Genomic DNA, 10442 nt, shown 5'->3' with positions numbered 1-10442 from the left:
AGGTAGTTTTCCAATTTTTTGGAACAGGGTAAAAGAGGCCACCTCTACTAGAATCTTTGTCCTAACCAAAAATGTAACAAAGTATAATAATAATATTAAAAAGAATAATAATAAACTTTATTTATAGAGCACCTTTCATACAAATAGTGCTTTGGTGCTTTAAAAACCAAGCGTAAAAATAAAATATTAAAATTGAGAGATATACTTTCAGTTGTAAAGGAAAATACAGCAATACAGTAAAGCAACATACATGTCAATTAAATAAATAAAAATTAGGAAAGTCGTAATAAAATAAGAACAATTAAAGAGAACTAAAAAAAGAAACAGAAATAGAAAGAACAAAGAACCACTTTAACTAAAAGCAACATTTTCAAATGTTTTTTAAAACAATGTACCGAGCTTGACTGCCTAATAAAAAGTGGAAGTGAGTTTCATAATTTAGAAGCATAAAAACAAAAAGCAGCCTCTCCACTCTTTCTGCATTTCACATGTGGTATTTGCAGTAGGCCAGTATGTGCAGATCTCAGGTCACGTATAGGAACATATGAAGACAGACATTCAGTAAGGTACAGACGTGCTAGGTCGCTTAAAGCTTTAAAAACAAGTAAAAGAACTTTCAAATTTATCCTAGATAATACAGGTGACCAGTGAAGTTTTTTCAAAACAGGAATGATATTCTCTTTCTTGTATTTGTTAGGATCTGTGCTACTGCATTTCGAACAAGTAGTAAGGGATTTATTGTTTTCTTGGGAAGCCCACAAAACAGAGCATTATAATCATATCCACATCAATGTGAGCAATGGAGAAGTCAAATTAACGTGTCTAAATATCATCTAGTTCTATCCCAGGGAAGAGGGCTGTTGCCTACACAGACGACAAGACACAAAACGCTCAACTGTGCAAAACACGCATAAGGACATCAGTCAGGAGGAACAAGGTAAAGTGTTTTTTCTTCTTCACCATGGTCATGTAGTTTCACTCCAAGCACTGTCATATGAAATAACTGTGGAAACGACCTCCCCAACATTTTGGGCTGTTGCATTTTGCTTCAATGAATTTTAACCTTTTCTTTTAGACATTAAGAGGAAGGACACATTCACCCTTGGTAGAGATTCAGTTGTTCTATGAGATGTCAAGGTGAGAATGAACCACTTCAGGGATAAGTCAATCCACATAACTGAAAAAGGGGCAATGAACAGGATATGGGGATTTTGCTAGTTATAAAGTACAATAATCATCATTACATGATCTAAGACTACTGAAGCATAAGCTGTGTCCCTGACTGATTAATTAGCAAATTCATCTTTGTAGAGTGCAGCTACTATCTATTCAGTGGCATTTCCTTAAAACAATTGTATTCCCACATTCTGAATATGGAGTGAGATCATGTAGAGAATGTTGGACTTGTAATAACTAATTGAAGGATAATAACAATCAACGAAAGTGCTTAAAAGTATCAACAAATGCCTTCAAAGTACTTGACACGTACTTTGCTTTCAAAAGTGAAACATAATTAATGCTTACGTAAGATTTCTCTTGACTTCTCAGGAGTATACTAACTCCAAGGACAAGTAACATCACAAACCATTATTTAAGTGCTGATGTTGGAGCTGCAATACTACTACCAAGACAAAAAATGATACAGGTAACACTGCTTTCAGATTTCTAAGAATTGCTAAAATAGTATGTTTACAGAGCATTCAGAGTTGAGAATATGACAAGTTCCTACCATCTCAAACACTGCCAATCTAGAACAAAAATAAAGTACTTGAACGCCTGCAGTAATCGAACACAAACCAGAACATATCAGTGCATGACAAGGAAATGTAGTCACAAAATGATTCTACCCTTTCAAGTCCCAAAAAAGACCGAGGAACTTACCGGAGGCGATACCTGGATTTCAAACAGAGTACAATGTAGCCACTGTAGGGGAGAAGATCACAGAGAGCTCTTCTCAGATTGCTCAGAGTCAGCCCCAGCACCCTGTCCTGACTGAAGCAGACAAAGTGGTCAAACAGGTAGGTAGAAATGAGTAAGGAACAGAGAGTATGGTTATTCTTGCATTGTTTTGTTGTCTGTCAAAGAAAAGAGTGCTTCTGACTTTTGTCAATGTTCATCTTTATTTTAGGAGAAGAACAAACGGTGGTATCACACTTTGGTCAAGTGTATGATACCATGTGTGTACAGCAGACATCACCAAAGGAACAGGAGACACCTGAGTAGAGAACAAGAATATGAAAAGACTGATGAAAAAAGGCACCAGGAGAAATCCATTGAATATGCACAATCTCGTCCAGTATTTCAATGAAAAGTTTCAGTGTTGTTTTTAGTGTCGTCGTATTGCATACATTTAAAACAATGTGTCTTGTTTAATGAACAATTTCATTTACTTTAGTAAAAAGTGTTGTTTACTGTAGTCCTAGCATGGATGCAATTGTTAGAAAAAACGTGAATGAAAAACTGAATGTTTCATATAATATGGGTTGGTGTTAACCCACACACCTAAGTGAAATGTTTGATTACGTTTACAAGACATAACACATTGTTCAGTTGAGTGTGAAAGGGAACAACAGAGAAAGTCACAAACAAAACATTTGTGAAGGACTTGATGAATGTTTTTTCTTTAGAAATGACAAAAAATAAAGAATTTTTCAACAAGATGTCTTTCTATAGCGAGTTTCATTTGAGATAGTCTTTTCTTAGAAATGCAAGAGTGGTATTCCCTACAACTTATTCCCCAATTTGATCATTCTCAGAAATTAGGAGACGGAAACCACACCTACTGTAATATTAGACCTTGTAACAAGGCAACTAGGTTTCAATGGCTTAAAAGGTGCAGAAAGAGGCTCATGTATAATGACCTCCAGTGTCCCACAGGTTTCCCAAATCATTTCTTAGAGTATGGAAAAAGAGGAAATAAAGTGTCTACAGAAAGCGTATACCCCCTTGAACTTTGTTCAGTTTGTTGCGCCAGTGCCAGAGTTTCATGCAATTAAATGAGGACCTCTTTCTCACACCACATATGTTATACTTTCAAAGGGAAAAAAGGAAATATTACAATTGTATACATTTTCACCCACATGTTAATATTTGGTAGAAGCCCTTTTCACAGCAATTTCAGCTGTGAGTCTGTTGGTAATGGGCTCCACCACCTCTGCACCAACAAGATTTGATAATATTTGAGAATTTCAGAAGTCTGTCTGGTTTAGCTGAAGAATCAGCTAAGGTAAGTTTCAGGAAGAGCATCTGATTTCTTTCAATAAAGCAGAACAGAGAAAAAACACACAATACAAAATCATGAGAATTTGTATCCATATGACACTTTGACTCGAATACTTTTATCAGACCTACACAGAGTATATACTGTACACACTTTTTCAGCCCAGGTTTATACATTTGGATCTGCCATTTGAAGGTGTTTTTGTGTCTTAGCTCAACACTGTGAAACCTGTAGTTACAAACATGGAGGATGAAGACATGAAGACATATATTGTACCTCTGACCGGCCTACCTTCGAAGAGGTGAAAGATGAAACTTTTCCTTTATCGTCAACTCAGTGAATGTCTTTAAACTTTCGAAAACTGTAACAAAGAATAAGTTAAAAAACTTATTTTCATTGGACCCACAGAAAAGTCAAAGTTGTCCATAGAAATGCCCGTCTAAATCAGAAATCTACAGCACAAAGGCAGTGGCCTTTCGGGACATAAAAATGAAATCAGACTTTACTCAGACGAATTGCCCTTGGTCACGGACATCTTGCTATCAGTCACTACAAAGATGTTTTCTCTCGTGCCATGGTTTGCCTGACTTGCTTCTTCTGCTGGATGGCTTCTGGTCGCTGGTCAGGATCGACAGCCAGCATGTCCTGGAGCAGTGTCCTTAGCTCAGTGCTTATGCCTCTATTTACTTTCAGGGGGATGTGGAACTGCAGCCAGGGGTTCTCATCCAGGGCCTCTCCAACAGGCCCTGACAGACATATGCTCCTGTATCGGAAACACACTTTAGTTCAATTCTAAAATATTTCTCATAGGACTGAAGGAACCTTTGCCTGTTAAGAGTTAACAATTAGGTCCTCAAGAACTGTTTTACGGTTTTCTACACTCCTGGCTGGCCAAGGTCTCTTTAAGGTCTCTTAAGTGGAGGTGTAACTCATGTATCCTACATGTCATTTAGCAACATGAAAGGGAATAGCTTCTTATCGGATTATGGTCTTGGTTAACTGCCTAAGGCTGACCTAAGTGCCTAACTTTCTGACTTTCTTTATACCTTATATGTTAAGAAGCTTCTTCTGACCAATCAGAAATGTATGCTTTATGTATGAACATTTTGCTCATCAAAGTGAGTGAGAGACAAGGTTAACAGAAATTAGCCACGGCAGTAAATGACAGCATATTTTTGGGTTCTTAAATGGTCTCTACCTGGCACACCTGCAGTGCAAACTGACACACACTGTTTAGAGAAACAGCTACTCTATTACTAATATTAATGAAACATTTCTTATTCTATGGAACAAAAACAAACAGTAAAACTAAAACACAGATCTCTTAGCTTCCTATTTCATGAACCAGATGACTGAATGACCAAGCCTAACTAGTAGCCAGAACCCCAGTTAACCCTCCGTAACACAAAGTTTAACCACACGACAGGAACTCTTTCAAACTGAGTGAAAATCATAAATGGATCCATAACTTTACATCAATTTACTATGTTGTGCCAATACCTGCATTTACATTTAGAACGAATGATGTCATAGAACCAGCATCACACCAGTTCCAGGTGTCTCCAAGGAGACAACAGAACTTCAGTTGTGTTTGCTAAAATACACACTTTGAAACATACTGTAACACTTAGTTAACACGTCTGGTTTAGTTGAAGAATCGGCTAAGGTAAGTTTCAGGGTTTAATGGTGGGATGGCACCTGTGCTTTTTTCCCCCAACCGCTAGAATATGATTCGCACCAAACCCAAAAGAAATACTGCACAGTTCAGGAACTTCATCAACCTAGCAACTGTAAAATAAGCTTACAAACAACTGAATTGAAATGCCAAAAAGTTCAGAGAAAGGCACAAACTATGTTTACTTGGGGTTTACAAAATTAAAGCTAACTAAAACTGTAATGATAAACAATCATGCTGCCAATGGACAGAGAAATATCATGTTTTTTGAATAATGTATTATTTGTTACATAGGAACCCAGTATAAGGGAATCCCTTGCGATCCTGTCTGCAGAGATAAAGGTAAGTATTGTTTTCTCTTTAGCTCTGTCACTCCAAGAAATATAATGAACATAAATATATTTGCCAATCTTTTCATAGTAATCCAAACAACTCTGCGTGTATCTGACATTTGTAATATTTATCTACCGCAGTATAACTCTTCTGGCAAGGCGATTGGTATTGTACCTTGAAAGAAAACTGATTGGAAATGTCATGTACTCTATGGTTTCTATTGATGTCAAGTGGCAAATGTTTACTGGTGATGTTATGTGAATCTTAGGAAATGGTCATTTTTCAATCGAGTCTATGTTTCTCAGAATTTGAGACAGAGAGGTCAATCTCTGCAATCCGAGCTGAGGGCATTTCTTGGAATGGAAAGGTAAGAGCAACGTGTTCTTTGATATTCTCTTAAGACTCTTCGCCAGATTTAACGATGAAAAATGTAAATAATAATAACAAACATTATTTTATATAGTGCCTTGAAAGGTGGCTTCTTTACAGAATGACAAAACCAACTACAATAAATAATACACAAGATATGCATGATGACAATTCACAGTTAGAGGAGACAGTAGATGGTCATTGTCAGTGTATTCTGAAGGTAGTTTTCCAATTTTTTGGAACGGGGTAAAAGAGGCCACCTCTACTAGAATCTTTGTCCTAACCAAAAATGTAACAAAGTATTATAATAATAATATTAAAAATAATAATAATAAATTTTATCTATAGAGCACCTTTCATACAAATAGTGCTTTGGTGCTTTAAAAACCAAGCGAAAAAATAAAATATTAAAATTGAGAGATATACTTTCAGTTGTAAAGGAAAATACAGCAATACAGTAAAGCAACATACATGTCAATTAAATAAATAAAAATTAGGAAAGTCGTAATAAAATAAGAACAATTAAAGAGAACTAAAAAAAGAAACAGAAATAGAAAGAACAAAGAACCACTTTAACTAAAAGCAACATTTTCAAATGTTTTTTAAAACAATGTACCGAGCTTGACTGCCTAATAAAAAGTGGAAGTGAGTTTCATAATTTGGAAGCATAAAAACAAAAAGCAGCCTCTCCACTCTTTCTGCATTTCACATGTGGTATTTGCAGTAGGCCAGTATGTGCAGATCTCAGGTCACGTATAGGAACATATGAAGACAGACATTCAGTAAGGTACAGACGTGCTAGGTCGCTTAAAGCTTTAAAAACAAGTAAAAGAACTTTCAAATTTATCCTAGATAATACAGGTGACCAGTGAAGTTTTTTCAAAACAGGAATGATATTCTCTTTCTTGTATTTGTTAGGATCTGTGCTACTGCATTTCGAACAAGTAGTAAGGGATTTATTGTTTTCTTGGGAAGCCCACAAAACAGAGCATTATAATCATATCCACATCAATGTGAGCAATGGAGAAGTCAAATTAACGTGTCTAAATATCATCTAGTTCTATCCCAGGGAAGAGGGCTGTTGCCTACACAGACGACAAGACACAAAACGCTCAACTGTGCAAAACACGCATAAGGACATCAGTCAGGAGGAACAAGGTAAAGTGTTTTTTCTTCTTCACCATGGTCATGTAGTTTCACTCCAAGCACTGTCATATGAAATAACTGTGGAAACGACCTCCCCAACATTTTGGGTTGTTGCATTTTGCTTCAATGAATTTTAACCTTTTCTTTTAGACATTAAGAGGAAGGACACATTCACCCTTGGTAGAGATTCAGTTGTTCTATGAGATGTCAAGGTGAGAATTAACCACTTCAGGGATAAGTCAATCCACATAACTGAAAAAGGGGCAATGAACAGGATATGGGGATTTTGCTAGTTATAAAGTACAATAATCATCATTACATGATCTAAGACTACTGAAGTATAAGCTGTGTCCCTGACTGATTAATTAGCAAATTCATCTTTGTAGAGTGCAGCTACTATCTATTCAGTGGCATTTCCTAAAAACAATTGTATTCCCACATTCTGAATATGGAGTGAGATCATGTAGAGAATGTTGGACTTGTAATAACTAATTGAAGGATAATAACAATCAACGAAAGTGCTTAAAAGTATCAACAAATGCCTTCAAAGTACTTGACACGTACTTTGCTTTCAAAAGTGAAACATAATTAATGCTTACGTAAGATTTCTCTTGACTTCTCAGGAGTATACTAACTCCAAGGACAAGTAACATCACAAACCATTATTTAAGTGCTGATGTTGGAGCTGCAATACTACTACCAAGACAAAAAATGATACAGGTAACACTGCTTTCAGATTTCTAAGAATTGCTAAAATAGTATGTTTACAGAGCATTCAGAGTCTCATAGAGAAAATAAGTTGAGAATATGACAAGTTCCTACCATCGCAAACACTGCCAATCTAGAACAAAAAGAAAGTACTTGAACGCCTGCAGTAATCGAACACAAACCAGAACATATCAGTGCATGACAAAGAAATGTAGTCACAAAATGATTCTACCCTTTCAAGTCCCAAAAAGGACCGAGGAACTTACCGGAGGCGATACCTGGATTTCAAACAGAGTACAATGTAGCCACTGTAGGGGAGAAGATCACAGAGAGCTCTTCTCAGATTGCTCAGAGTCAGCCCCAAAACCCTGTCCTGACTGAAGCAGACAAAGTGGTCAAACAGGTAGGTAGAAATGAGTAAGGAACAGAGAGTATGGTTATTCTTGCATTGTTTTGTTTGTCTGTCAAAGAAAAGAGTGCTTCTGACTTTTGTCAATGTTCATCTTTATTTTAGGAGAAGAACAAACGGTGGTATCACACTTTGCTCAAGTGTATGATACCATGTGTGTACAGCAGACATCACCAAAGGAACAGGAGACACCTGAGTAGAGAACAAGAATATGAAAAGACTGATGAAAAAAGGCACCAGGAGAAATCCATTGAATATGCACAATCTCGTCCACTATTTCAATGAAAAGTTTCAGTGTTGTTTTTAGTGTCGTCGTATTGCATACATTTAAAACAATGTGTCTTGTTTAATGAACAATTTGATTTACTTTAGTAAAAAGTGTTGTTTACTGTAGTCCTAGCATGGATGCAATTGTTAGAAAAAACGTGAATGAAAAACTGAATGTTTCATACAATATGGGTTTGTGTTAACCCACACACCTAAGTGAAATGTTTGATTACGTTTACAAGACATAACACATAGTTCAGTTGAGTGTGAAAGGGAACAACAGAGAAAGTCACAAACAAAACATTTGTGAAGGACTTGATGAATGTTTTTTCTTTAGAAATGACAAAAAATAAAGAATTTTTCAACAAGATGTCTTTCTATAGCGAGTTTCATTTGAGATAGTCTTTTCTTAGAAGTGCAAGAGTGGTATTCCCTACAACTTATTCCCCAATTTGATCATTCTCAGAAATTAGGAGACGGAAACCACACCTACTGTAATATTAGACCTTGTAACAAGGCAACTAGGTTTCAATGGCTTAAAAGGTGCAGAAAGAGGCTCATGTATAATGACCTCCAGTGTCCCACAGGTTTCCCAAATCATTTCTTAGAGTATGGAAAAAGAGGAAATAAAGTGTCTACAGAAAGCGTATACCCCCTTGAACTTTGTTCAGTTTGTTGCGCCAGTGCCAGAGTTTCATGCAATTAAATGAGGACCTCTATCTCACACCACATATGTTATACTTTCAATGGGAATAAAGGAAATATTACAATTGTATACATTTTCACCCACATGTTAATATTTGGTAGAAGCCCTTTTCACAGCAATTTCAGCTGTGAGTCTGTTGGTAATGGGCTCCACCACCTCTGCACCAACAAGATTTGATAATATTTGAGAATTTCAGAAGTCTGTCTGGTTTAGCTGAAGAATCAGCTAAGGTAAGTTTCAGGAAGAGCATCTGATTTCTTTCAATAAAGCAGAACAGAGAAAAAACACACAATACAAAATCATGAGAATTTGTATCTATATGACACTTTGACTCGAATACTTTTATCAGACCTACACAGAGTATATACTGTACACACTTTTTCAGCCCAGGTTTATACATTTGGAACTGCCATTTGTAGGTGTTTTTGTGTCTTAGCTCAACACTGTGAAACCTGTAGTTACAAACATGGAGGATGAAGACATGAAGACATATATTGTACCTCTGACCGGCCTACCTTCCAAGAGGTGAAAGATGAAACTTTTCCTTTATCGTCAACTCAGTGAATGTCTTTAAACTTTCGAAAACTGTAACAAAGAATAAGTTAAAAAACTTATTTTCATTGGACCCACAGAAAAGTCAAAGTTGTCCATAGAAATGCCCGTCTAAATCAGAAATCTACAGCACAAAGGCAGTGGCCTTTCGGGACATAAAAATGAAATCAGACTTTACTCAGACGAATTGCCCTTGGTCACGGACATCTTGCTATCAGTCACTACAAAGATGTTTTCTCTCGTGCCATGGCTTGCCTGACTTGCTTCTTCTGCTGGATGGCTTCTTGTCGCTGGTCAGGATCGACAGCCAGCATGTCCTGGAGCAGTGTCCTTAGCTCCGTGCTTATGGCTCTATTTACTTTCAGGGGGATGTGGAACTGCAGCCAGGGGTTCTCATCCAGGGCCTCTCCAACAGGCCCTGACAGACATATGCTCCTGTATCGGAAACACACTTTAGTTCAATTCTAAAATATTTCTCATAGGACTGAAGGAACCTTTGCCTGTTAAGAGTTAACAATTAGGTCCTCAAGAACTGTTTTACGGTTTTCTACTCTCCTGGCTGGCCAAGGTCTCTTTAAGGTCTCTTAAGTGGAGGTGTAACTCATGTATCCTACATGTGATTTAGCAACATGAAAGGGAATAGCTTCTTATTGGATTATGGTCTTGGTTAACTGCCTAAGGCTGACCTAAGTGCCTAACTTTCTGACTTTCTTTATACCTTATATGTTAAGAAGCTTCTTCTGACCAATCAGAAATGTATGCTTTATGTATGAACATTTCGCTCATCAAAGTGAGTGAGAGACAAGGTTAACAGAAATTAGCCACGGCAGTAAATGACAGCATATTTTTGGGTTCTTAAATGGTCTCTACCTGGCACACCTGCAGTGCAAACTGACACACACTGTTTAGAGAAACAGCTACTCTATTACTAATATTAATGAAACATTTCTTATTCTATGGAACAAAAACAAACAGTAAAACTAAAACACAGATCTCTTAGCTTCCTATTTCATGAACCAGATGACTGAATGACCAAGCCTAACTAGTAGCCAGAACC

The 10442-nt window shown here is 36.9% G+C and overlaps 1 long non-coding RNA gene across 1 annotated transcript; it reads left to right on the top strand.

The window, feature by feature from the left end:
• The first annotated feature begins 5531 nt into the window (after positions 1–5531).
• LOC138236030 (uncharacterized) lies at positions 5532–8052 on the top strand. Its single transcript, XR_011188433.1, has 6 exons — positions 5532–5595; positions 6656–6755; positions 6894–6955; positions 7367–7463; positions 7693–7854; positions 7966–8052. It is a non-coding gene; the product is annotated as an uncharacterized lncRNA (long non-coding RNA).
• The last annotated feature ends 2390 nt before the right edge of the window (positions 8053–10442 follow it).

Source organism: Lepisosteus oculatus, unplaced genomic scaffold (genome assembly GCF_040954835.1).
Source record: "Lepisosteus oculatus isolate fLepOcu1 unplaced genomic scaffold, fLepOcu1.hap2 HAP2_SCAFFOLD_86, whole genome shotgun sequence".
Classification (NCBI taxonomy): Eukaryota; Metazoa; Chordata; class Actinopteri; order Semionotiformes; family Lepisosteidae; genus Lepisosteus; species Lepisosteus oculatus.
This window is presented reverse-complemented; position numbering and strand designations above follow the sequence as displayed.